The sequence below is a fragment of the Pteropus alecto genome, unplaced genomic scaffold, assembly GCF_000325575.1.
Source record: "Pteropus alecto unplaced genomic scaffold, ASM32557v1 scaffold68, whole genome shotgun sequence".
NCBI classification, from domain to species: domain Eukaryota; kingdom Metazoa; phylum Chordata; class Mammalia; order Chiroptera; family Pteropodidae; genus Pteropus; species Pteropus alecto.
Genome location: NW_006441386.1, coordinates 6,971,268 through 6,981,920, shown reverse-complemented (window position 1 = coordinate 6,981,920; position 10,653 = coordinate 6,971,268). Strand labels below are relative to the sequence as shown.

Here is a 10,653-nt window from a genome sequence, read left to right as displayed (position 1 = left end):
TTGACACAGTTGACAGCTTCCTCTAAACTGAAGCACTTTCTTTACTGAGAGAGATAACCCCCACCCCCTCGATTCCCCTCCTGCCTTGCCACTGCTTCTTCTCAGTCTCCCTCCCCAGTCCCCCACTTCCTCCCAGAATCATGGGATCATAGGATTGAGGGGGCCTCAAAAACCATCTGTGTAAACACACTCCTAGGATGGCTGAACACCTCTAGCCCAGGCCGAGCGTCGGTGCCCACCTTCCAAAGTCTCCTTGTTCACCTCTCACTAAACCTGGTTTCTTTATTTTTAAGCCAGGTTTATTGAAATCTAATTTATATACAGTAAAATTAACTTTGTTACTCTACAGTTCTATGAGCTATGACAGTCAAATACAATTAGGTAACCTTCACACAGTCAAGAGTTAGGGGAGGTCCATCACCCCCCAAAATTCCCTCATACTCCTTTTGTAGTCACCTCTTCCCCCAACATCACCCCTAGCAAGCACCGATCTGTTTTTTTATTGCTAAACCTGTCCAGAATGTCATACAGATAGAATCATGTAGTATGTGGCCTTTTGAGCCTAGCTTCTTTTATCTGACATAATACTTTTAAGAGTCATCACGTTGTCAGCATGAGTCAGCAGTTTGTTCCTTTTTATTGCTGAATAGCTTTCTGTGGTGTGGCTGTACCGCAGTTTATTCATCTGTCCCCGGGCTGAAGGACATTGGAATTGTATCCAGTTTGTGGAGATGATGAATCCAGAACCTGGCTTCTTTTAGCTCTCACTCAAGTGGCCCATTCTAGCCCTAGGACTTTCCATTTCACAGGTGTTGGAAACTGAGATATTTGAAGACAGCTGTGCCCTTTCTTCCCCATCGCTCCTCCCACATCACTTTCTCTGATTTCTGTTCTCTTATCTGACCTTCTGTGGTTCACCGTCCTAGTTGGTTTCCTTTGCACATGCCCATTTTATCCAAATTCCTCTTAGAATGGGGTGCCCAGAGCTGAACACATTATTTGGTGCCCAGCAGAATTTCTGGCACATGGTAGGATGAATCGGTACAGAAGTGTGGCTGAAAAACTAAGAAATGGTTCGTTCTAGATCATGTAATTCTGTTGATGTAGCTCAAAATGAAGTTAGCTTCTTAAATTTTATTATAGCGACCACATTAGACTGTTAACGAACTAACTGAGAACTTACTTGGGGATAAGTTCAGCCCTTTTCACCTGTTCTGCTATGGGCTCAGGTACATTCTGTTCTATTGGTTATCACCCATGATCATACTCTGCCAGTATCATCCAATGCATTTGTTATTGCTCCCATCATCAATTAGATCAATCACTGTGCCTTTTATATACCCTCACTGGTAAACACAGGAAGGAGGTCACAGGCCAGTGGCACCAGCATGTTTTACCCCCAAGGTGATGGTAGCCAGCAATCACCTGTAAGCGAGACATCTACCCTCATGCACCTCCCTGTCTAGCCCAGGGGTTGGCAAACTTTTTCTGCAAAGGCCAGATATTAAATGTTTTTGACTTTGGCCAATTGCTGTTGCTTCCTCCTTCTCCCCCTCCCCCTCCTCCAACTCTTCCTCCTTCTCTTCCTCCTACTCCGTCTCTTCCCTTTAAAAATCTAAAAACCAATCTTAGCTCACAGGCCATACACAAATAGGCTGCAGGCCAGATTTGGCTGGCAATTAGTAGTTTGCGACTCCTTATAGCCTATTATTTCTCATCCTTTTCTATCAGATGTTGTAAGAGACTTTTTAAAATGCCTCGATGTTGGAAATTCAGACACACCATGTCTACTTGGTTTTTCTGAAATGTTCGCCTAGAGTCTAACAAGGAAACGAGGTCAGTGTCACATGACTTGTTTTTGTGAACAAATGTTGGCTTCTGGTAATCGAGACCGCCTTTTCTTCAGGAATGTCTTGTCGTTAACATGTGGAGTTTTACTTCTCTTCTGGTAAATCGTGACTATCCTCATCCACATCTGATCTATCCCCACAGTTCCACAGTGATCCCCGGGACTGTCTGAGCATCACCTTCACTCACTCTCTTAATCCCTTGTTTGTTACCCATCCAAATCAGAGGCCTGAGCTCACTCAGCACCACAGATTCTCTTACAATCTCCTAACTCTCCTTGGGTTTTCTCTATCAATGCTCTTTCTTCCTCTTTCAGTTCAAAGATTATTCCAGACAAAAATGACAGCGGGAAAATAGGAGTTTATCATCAACATCTCACCCTTGGCTAATAATAGTGTGCCCATTCCATCCTTGTTCTTTGGCTTTTCATGGAATAATGTAGCCCTTTTGGGTGTCCTATACATTTTCTGGAAGCCTCGTCTCATTTGGCTTTAACTTCCTGATAGCCTCATCAGTCTGTGCCACGCAGAGACATAGGCATAAGTAACTCGTGCACCCACACTGGTTTCTTTTTTCAAAAAGTACTTCTGAAATTGCATAGTCAGAGGAGAAGGACGGAAAGAACAGGAAGAGGAAGGAGGATGGTCTTTATCTCCCTATAGACAGTTAACTCTTTGATGACAAGATCCACTTTCTTTCATCTGTGAGCTCTCTAGCAGCACCTAATGCAGTACCCTGTACCTGAGCAGCTGGTCCAGTTATAAGACGGTTCATCACAGTCTGTGAAAAGCCCACCCGGATTCGTGAAACACAATCTTACAGCCTAGATGGTGGTCCTCTCCTGCATACAGTAGATGCTTAATCAAAATCACAATTCCTCAGGGTTTTTCATCTTTTCTTAAAAGTTATTATACACATAACATAAAATTCGCCATCGTAACCGATGTAAAGGGTGTAATTCACTTAGTACATTCACAGTGTTGTGTAACCATCACAACCATGTAGTTTCAGGACATTTTTATCACCCCAAAAGGAAATCTCATGCCCATTTAGCAGTCACTCCCCATTCCCTCCTCTGCCTGAACCTGGCAACCAGTCAAATCTGTCTCTGGATTTGACTGTTCTGGACATTTTATACAAATGGAATCCTACAAAGTGTGACATTTTGTGCCTAGCTTCTTTCACTTAACATTGTGTTTCTGAGGTTCATCCATGTTGTTGCACATATCAGTTCTTCACTCTTTTTTTGTGTGTGTGGGTGTGTGTTTTTGTTGGGGTAAAATATACATATTATAAAATTTACCATTTTAACCACTTCTGAGTGTTTGGTGGCGTTAAGTACGTTCACATTGTTTGTGTAGCTATCACCACCATCTATCTCCAGAACTTGTTCATCTTCCCAAACTGAAACTCTGTACCTATTAAACAGTGGCTCTCCACTCCCTCCTCCTCTCAGCCCCTGGCACCCACCATTCTACCTCTGTCTCTCTGAATTTGACTATTCTAGGTATCTCTTATAAATGAAATCAAACAGTATCTGCCCTTTTGTGCCTACCTTATTTCACTTAGCAGAATGTCCTCAAGGTACATCCATGTTACAGCACGTGTCAAAATATCCTTCCTTGTAAGGCTGAATGATATTTCGTTGTGTGGGTATACCATGTTTTGTTTATCCATTCCTCTGCGGACTGACACTTGGTTTGCTTCCGCCAGTGTTTTCCACTTTGAACACTCTTATTTCTTCAGATGTTCCAGGTGCTTCACAGTCCTGGCCACCCTTCTCCCAACACAGGTTTGTACACCTCACTGATTGCAGAAGCGATGGACATTTTTTAATCTTCTCAATTTCCTTACTCTATCTTCCTTTCCACATTATCAGACTGTAGAGTAGTGCCTTTCTGTTTTGCTAAACCCCTTGAAATTCGTGTGACCCAAACAGTTTTGTTACTCATCACGTATCCAGAAGCCAGAGGATGGTTGAGGCTTTAGAGTTAGAAGAAATGGGGAAATGCGATCCTAATTTCAGCAGGTCCCCACTTTATGAAGCAAATAAGGCACACAAAATACTACTTAGTCTGTTCAGGCTGCCATAATAAAATACCATAGATTGGGTGGCTTAAGCAACAGGAATTTATTGCTCACAGTTCTGGAGGCTAGGAAATCCAAGATCAAAGTACTGTCTGATTTGGATCCCCAGTGAGGATTTCTTCATGACTTTTAGACAGCCACCTTCATGTCGTGTCCTCACATTGTGGAGAGAGAGAAAGGGAGGACTTTCTGGTTTCTCTTTTAATAAGGGCACTAATTCCATCATGAGGACCCCATCCTCATGACTTCATCTAAACCTAAACCTAACTACCTCCCAAAGGCCCCATCTCCAAATACCATCACTTTGGGGTTAGGGCTTCAACATATGTATTTGCTGAACACAATTCAGTCCATAGCAAATACCTTTTATAAAAACATGCAAGTGAGTCAAAGTATTTAACTCTATGGAGCCTACCAAATACAAAAGAAATGTGAGAAGTAATAGCAGGATATCAGTTAGAGTTGCTTTATACTTAAATATCAATAAGATTTTCAGTTGGAAAGAGAAAGAAATGTGACTTGGGGAAGGAGAAGATGGAGCATCCTAGACAGGAGAGTGGAGCACAAATGTGTCAAGTGCTGATGAGGATGTCTGCTTGGAGAGGACTGAGCAGAACAGGCCCTTCTTCATCCATCAGCTCATCATGTGCCAGGCATAGTGTGTGTGCATAGGGGGAACAGCAGGGAGCATGGTCTGCACCCTTACAGAGCTCAGTCTAGACGGAGACTGACAACAAGCAAATGAACAAACAGAGGAATTTCAGGTTGTGATAACGGCCTCTACAGGAAATAACCAGGTGGTTGTGAGTTGTGATAAAGAGAGTGTAGGGCAAGGGGTGGAGAGATGCTTTAGATTAGAGAGGATGCCTAGGAGGTGGTATTTGAATAGCCTGAAGGAGAAAAATCCAGCCTTGCAAAGAGTGGAAAGAAGACCATTCTAGGCCTTAGGAGCATCAGAGACATAAAGAATAAAAAATATTGAGAAACAGAGAGGCAGCCATTGTGGTTGGGCATAACGAATGGGAGAGATAATGGAAGATGATGCCTGTACAGCCCCATGGGAGTGCAGACTTCATTCTACATGTGGTGGAGGGCTCTGAGCAGGGCACTGTGGACTCCTGGTTTACAAAGATCATTGGCTGATGGATGGAGCACAGCTGGGGGAGGGCAAGTCCATTTGAAAGGCTGTTTCAGTGGCCCAGTGGGGACACAATAGTGGTGTAGGTCTGGATGGAGGCAGAGGAGATGGAGAGAAACAGAAGGGTTTGGGGGTGGAAAGAAAGAACGGAATCACTGATTGGTCGGATGGGAGCATCGAGGCAAAGGCAGCAGTCAAGGATGACTTCTGGGGAGAGTGGGAGGGGAATAGTTGAGTAGGTGGGCGTGCTGGCAGAAGTTAAGTGTTTAAAGCTGTGGGCCTTGGTGAGATTACTAAGGAGTGAATATAAGTAGATAGAGATCTGGGGACCAGCATCATGGGGTAGAAAGCAAGGCAGACAGGTGCGTGGCATTGACTAGTGTGTTGGACTGCTGAGAGTTGCTGAAGGCGGCACTGTGTGTGGGGAGAGGGACCGGGTTTGAATCCTGGCTCTACCTACTGCTGCCTGTGCTATTTTGGGCAACTTGACTCAGAGAATAGGGGATCGGATCCCTGCCCTTCAAGGCCTAAGGGAGGACCAGAAGCAAATCCCCGAGTTCAGTGGCTAGTAGGAGGCAGAGGATCTGCTGCTACCACTAATTTACTGACGACAACCACTGCTCTGTTATTAATTCTGATCAAGAGAAGAATGAAAAAGACTTGGTGTCAGATACCAGCTTCCAAGTAGCATAGCCAAGATCAGAACAGTCTTACTTGGTGCTGAAGCCACCCAGTTCTGTGCCTCGCTTGTTCCTTCCCCCAAGGCTCATGTGATCTCCGCTTGGTTCTGAACTGTCATCATTGTCCAGGTTTGGGATCTCATCTGTGAACTTAAGCTGTCTCCACCTTTACTGTGAAATGCCGTAACAGACTTTTGTGTTCTTCTCTCCCCGAATCTCACCCCACCGTCCCCCATCATTACCCTCATTCCTTCACAGACAGAGCTGATAGCTCAGAGGATCCTTTTCTGCCTTGTGTCTCAGGATTAGGCACTTGGGAAGGAGACTCTTCCAGCCCCGTGTTGGCTGAGCTTGGCTCCTGGACTCTGGAAACCCTTGCGTGAACACAGGCTGGGGTGGGAGAAGGAGGAGCACCTAGATCACATAGCAGGTGTTAATGGGCCATCTTCCTTACCTGTTTACTAAAGCTTCCAAACATGAGGAGGTGAGGAATGAGGCGAGGGACACTGTAAGGCCTCGCCAGTTCCCAGCCCTCAGCCCCTGAGGTTGGGCAGTTGTCTCCGGAGCCATCGATGATGGCCACCTATGCCTTTGCTGAGCAAAGCCTCCTTCCCCTTTGCTCCTTTCGTTTCTTTCTCTGTCTCCTATCTTTCTTTCTCCTTTCCCTTCTGCCTTGCCTGGTCTCAGATTTTCCTTTGCTTGGTCTGGGTGGCGGGCCTTCCCATCCCTTCAAGACCTGTCACTGCCACCCGGGCACATCATCTATGCCTGCCCCTGCCATGGAACCTTTGCCCATGGGGCCTTTGCAAGACAGCCCAGCCCTGGCAGCCCAAGTGCTGGGCCTCTGCCAAGAGCTGTGTGCGTGACCAAACAGTGCCCAGCTGGGCCTAGGCACTGCTCCCCGCAAAAGCAAGGCCCAAGGGTTTTCCATTGGCTGCAGCCTGGCTGAGGGAGCAGAGGATGGAGACGGGGGTGGGGGGAAGGGGGCGGAGAAGATAGACACCCTTCCTGTGGTGCCTGCTGATAATTGGCTCTCCGGAACCAGCTTGAGACACAAGGGCCAGCTGGGTCAGGAAGTGGTGGACAATGCTGCTCTTTCAGGGGGGACACTGCATGGTCTTAGGTCCTGTGTGACTCCAGGGAAATCTGGAGAACTGCCTGTTCTCAGAGGATGTTCTCTAACCTAGACCGGAGGTGAGAAATTGAACCCCGAACTTCCCACCCTCTGCCCTGGGAGGGCCCCCAGGCATTGCCCAGTTCAGAACTGAATTATTTCCTTCAGAGAGAGTCTGGGGAGGAAAGGGAAAGGAAGCAGATTTTCTCAAGAGACCACAAATCACATATCTGGTACTCTGCAGCGTGGGGAGCACTGGGAAGCAATCCGTCCTTAATGATTTATTAAGACTCTAGGCCCTGCCTTAGCAACTGTGGGCTGCAAGGGAAGAACACAGCATCCTCACCCTCAGAATTTTAACCTGGATGGGGAAGTAAGACAATATAATATACTAAGTATCAAACATATGAAGAGAAATAGCAATTTAAAAAGAAAGAAGGAATGAAGAAATTATGAGCCAGAGTGGCCTGGCAAGTCCAAAGGAAGGTAAAGTTTGGTCTGTACTGAAAAAACGGGGCAGGATTTAGAACGTGTGATGGAGTGGAGGAGCGTGTGATGGGGTGGTATCCCAGACACCAAGTATTACATAAGTATAGCAAACTTGTCGTAGCTGGGAACTGTCCTGGAAACATCCCCATGTCTGACATTGTGAGAGCCCTAGAGGACTCACAGCTTAGTCTTTATGAGCCCAGAATGTTGAGGCTCAGCCACGCCTCTGAGCCCAGAAAGCTTTGCCACAGAACCCGGGCAGTGGGCCTGCAGCCACAGGCTGGACTCTGCCTCTGTGGAACTCTACTTGCGGAAGTGTTAGTTGGAAAACTGGGCATGTTGGCCGCAGTAAGTAGGTGCTCCTGTGAGCCTGCCAGAGCTGCAAGAGCAGGGTCTCGACAGTCTTGTCAAGGGCAGGCAGGACTTGTGTATGTCTTGTAGCCGTTGCTTTGGGAAGAAACTTCATTCCATAGCCCAGTGCTAGGCTAGGCCCTTTGTTGGTGTACTGTACTTGTTCTCTGAACGTCCACGCACAAGTTGTTCCACGCTTTCAGAAGGGTGAAGGAACGTTTGTATCAGGACCGTCCCCAGCTCAATAGCCTTTTGTGGCTCCCTAGTATCCATCGGGTCACAATTTCCTGCCCTGATATCCAAAGCCTTCCATCGTCTGAGTGTAAAAATGGGAATGGACCTAGAAGTCATCTAATCCAGCCTGAACTGATCAGTCTTTTTCACAATAAACCTGAGGAGATACTGCCTCATTTCTGCCTGTATGCTTCTAATAATGGGGAACTCTCTCTTTCATGAGACAACTTTAAGTTTATCCAGAAATGGCCAAACTATAGTTGTACCCATTGACCTAGGTTTGAGCCTCTGGACTTTTCCTCCTTCCACGTGACCACTCTTCAGAATATTGATATTCCTTTACATTTTCTTCAGGTCCCAGGTCCAACCCAATCCAGGTCACTCCCTTTTAAAAGGGATCTAGTCTGTCAGTTTCCCTCTATGAAGCCTAAAATTGAATAGTGTTTTTACGTGTGAATTGATCTGCCCCCTCCCTCATCCCAAACACTATACTCCTTTTAATTCATCAGATCTTAGACTTGCGTTTGGGCCAACCATATAAAAACAGTGCTTATATTAAGCTAGCCCCCAAATAAAATACCTAAATCATTTTTACAAGTGCTGCTTTGAGGCACATCTCCCGTGTGCCAGTGAGTTTAGATCTAAATATAGGAAATTACCTTTCTATCTACTGGATTGCATCTTGTGAAGTTTAACCCATTTTTCCAGTCTGTGGAAATTGTTTGGATTCTGATTCTGTCTTTCTGTGGTGTGGAGGGCCGTGTCTAGTGTGGGGATTGTGATCCAGTGCCAGAGCCATAGAGCCACAGCAAGGGTCTGAGTCCCAGCTCCACTCTGCCTGGTTGAGCGGCCTTGGGCAATTTGCTTAGACTTTCTAAGCCTTGGTTTCCTCATCTGTAAAATGAAAATGACTAGTACTAATGCTCGCCTACTCATGGGATATAGAGTTACAAGACTTTAATGAGATAATCCATACAAAATGCTTCTTAGCACAGGGCCTGGTCGTAAGCACTCATCAGCTGCCATTACCTTGATGATTATAACCATGCTACTGCTAGTTCACACACCTTCATTCTTTTAAAAATGGCCATTTCTCCCCACCAAATCCTCCTGGCATCATAGTCCTTTGCTTACAATGTCCCTTTAGCCTGAGATGACCTGCCTTTGTTCTCCCACCTGTCTAGGTTCAAAACCTCTACAGCATCTTGGGTTCTTTCCTCTGCTGTGTCTCCTGTAACTGGAAGCTCCTATTGGCTCCTAGTAAAACTCATTTTATAGCCCACCTAATATTGGGTTCTTTCCATTTTTCATTTCCTTCATTTTGGTTGAGGCTTGTATTCTTTCACTTCTCTGCTATTAACAGTTTCCTCCTTCAACTCGCTACCTCCAGGTTCCACCCTCCTCTACTCCAGCTTTCACACTGCTGCTGGCCAGTCTTCTTCCAGCTGCTTCTGCCTTATCCTGCCGGCTCAGAAGCCTTCTGGCCTTCCACACCCAGTACCACCTCCCTTTCTGGTTTCATTCCCCTTCCTCCCTTGTACACATGCTGCCCTCCGGCCAAACCTGCCTGCCTGTTCCAGGCCTTTATGCTCTGTTGCCTTTCCTCATTGTGGTTCCTCTGCCTGGGCAGCCTGTCCTCCGTATAGACCTGGCCCCTGTGAACCCCTCCATGGTTCAGGGCTGTGCTTGCAGGTCCAGCTGACCAGGGTTGGAAGTGAATTGTATGACCTTAGGCAAGTGGCTTAGTCTGTCTTTGCAAGAATAATAAGTGCTCCCGAGTTTGCACGCAGCGCAAATAAGAGAAGTAGGTAAATCGCGGAGGACAGCACCTGACACAAGTTACCCCTCTCTTCCTCTAAGAAGTCTTCCCTGAGCAACATCACCATTTCAAAGGATTTCTCCCTCCTTAAACATTGAGAGCACAGAACATGTCCAAATTTCAGCCATCTCCCGACTCTTCACACAGTGTTATAGGTATAAACTCATGGTATATTATTTTATGTTGCTTAAAGGAATTTTAAGGACTTTTATTTATTTATTTATTTTGTGATCAGGGTTTGTAATGATCACAAGCTTGAGTACTTGGTCGATCAGTATAAATAAACATTTATGGAATAAATCTAAATCTTACCTATCACAGGTCCTCCCTCAAGGCCCTGATGTGGTTTCTAGCATTTCTGACCAACATGGGTTTCTCTTTTTTTCTAACAGCCTATACCACTTGTCTCTCTCAACTGCCATAGAGCTTGACCACCTTACTGGATATTGGTCTCTTGTTGCCAGTTTACATGTTTATGTCCCTTATAATTCCTTACAGGTTGCAGGCAACCTTTAAGGGCTCAGCAAATGTGGTAACTTCACTGAGAGTTCTCTCTGCAGCCAGGATCTTGTCATTGTCCTGGAGTCTGGAGAAATGTAGTTTAAACTACTGTAACTCGTCTGAGGAAATCTGAAGGAAAGAGAATGGCCCAGGACAAGCCTGGGAACAGAAGTTGAGTAGTAAGGTCCAAGGAAGGATTTGTTAAGAAGAAGCTGGAAGCACTTGGCCTCTATGGGACATAAGTACTGCTTCACTGGGAGATATTTGGGGAATAAACTTTTTACTTCTTTCTTGTAGCATCTCTCATATGAGATTCCATCTTTACTGGTCTCACTGCTGCCTTGACAGCCAACAGCTGTGCTCAGTAGAGCCCCACATCATGTGCTAGAGG

General features: G+C 45.8%; 1 protein-coding gene across 2 annotated transcripts in view; it reads left to right on the top strand.

Moving 5' to 3' along the window:
* Positions 1–10,653, top strand: part of HIP1 (huntingtin interacting protein 1) — a 129,330-nt gene that overhangs the window by 70,821 nt on the left and 47,856 nt on the right. The window lies entirely within an intron of this gene.